Here is a 1,662-nt window from a genome sequence, read left to right as displayed (position 1 = left end):
ATCATCATCATCCAGTCTCCTCCATTATATCACACTGTACATTATATATATCATCATCATCCAGTCTCGTACATTATATTATCATCATCCATTATATCACACTGTACATTATATATTCATCATCATCCAGTCTCCTCCATTATATCACACTGTACATTATATATCATCATCCAGTCTCCTCCATTATATCACACTGTACATTATATATCATCATCATCCAGTCTCCTCCATTATATCACACTGTACATTATATATCATCATCATCCAGTCTCCTCCATTATATCACACTGTACATTATATATCATCATCATCCAGTCTCCTCCATTATATCACACTGTACATTATATATTATCATCATCCAGTCTCCTCCATTATATCACACTGTACATTATATATATCATCATCCAGTCTCCTCCATTATATCACACTGTACATTATATATCATCATCATCCAGTCTCCTCCATTATATCACACTGTACATTATATATCTCATCATCCAGTCTCCTCCATTATATCACACTGTACATTATATATCATCATCCAGTCTCCTCCATTATATCACACTGTACATTATATATTATCATCATCCAGTCTCCTCCATTATATCACACTGTACATTATATATTATCATCATCCAGTCTCCTCCATTATATCACACTGTACATTATATATTATCATCATCCAGTCTCCTCCATTATATCACACTGTACATTATATATCATCATCATCCAGTCTCCTCCATTATATCACACTGTACATTATATATCATCATCCAGTCTCCTCCATTATATCACACTGTACATTATATATTATCATCATCCAGTCTCCTCCATTATATCACACTGTACATTATATTATCATCATCCAGTCTCCTCCATTATATCACACTGTACATTATATATTCATCATCCAGTCTCCTCCATTATATCACACTGTACATTATATATCATCATCATCCAGTCTCCTCCATTATATCACACTGTACATTATATATCATCATCATCCAGTCTCCTCCATTATATCACACTGTACATTATATATTATCATCATCCAGTCTCCTCCATTATATCACACTGTACATTATATATATCATCATCATCCAGTCTCCTCCATTATATCACACTGTACATTATATATTATCATCATCATCCAGTCTCGTACATTATATATCCATCATCCATTATATCACACTGTACATTATATATTCTCATCATCCAGTCTCCTCCATTATATCACACTGTACATTATATATTATCATCATCCAGTCTCCTCCATTATATCACACTGTACATTATATATCATCATCCAGTCTCCTCCATTATATCACACTGTACATTATATATTATCATCATCCAGTCTCCTCCATTATATCACACTGTACATTATATATCATCATCATCCAGTCTCCTCCATTATATCACACTGTACATTATATTCTCATCATCCAGTCTCCTCCATTATATCACACTGTACATTATATATCATCATCATCCAGTCTCCTCCATTATATCACACTGTACATTATATATCATCATCCAGTCTCCTCCATTATATCACACTGTACATTATATATTATCATCCAGTCTCCTCCATTATATCACACTGTACATTATATATCATCATCATCATCCAGTCTCCTCCATTATATCACACTGTACATT

Source organism: Hyla sarda, chromosome 2 (assembly GCF_029499605.1).
Source record: "Hyla sarda isolate aHylSar1 chromosome 2, aHylSar1.hap1, whole genome shotgun sequence".
In the NCBI taxonomy this organism is placed as follows: Eukaryota; Metazoa; Chordata; class Amphibia; order Anura; family Hylidae; genus Hyla; species Hyla sarda.
The sequence above is the reverse complement of the archived record's forward strand: the minus strand, read 5'-3'. Positions refer to the sequence as shown.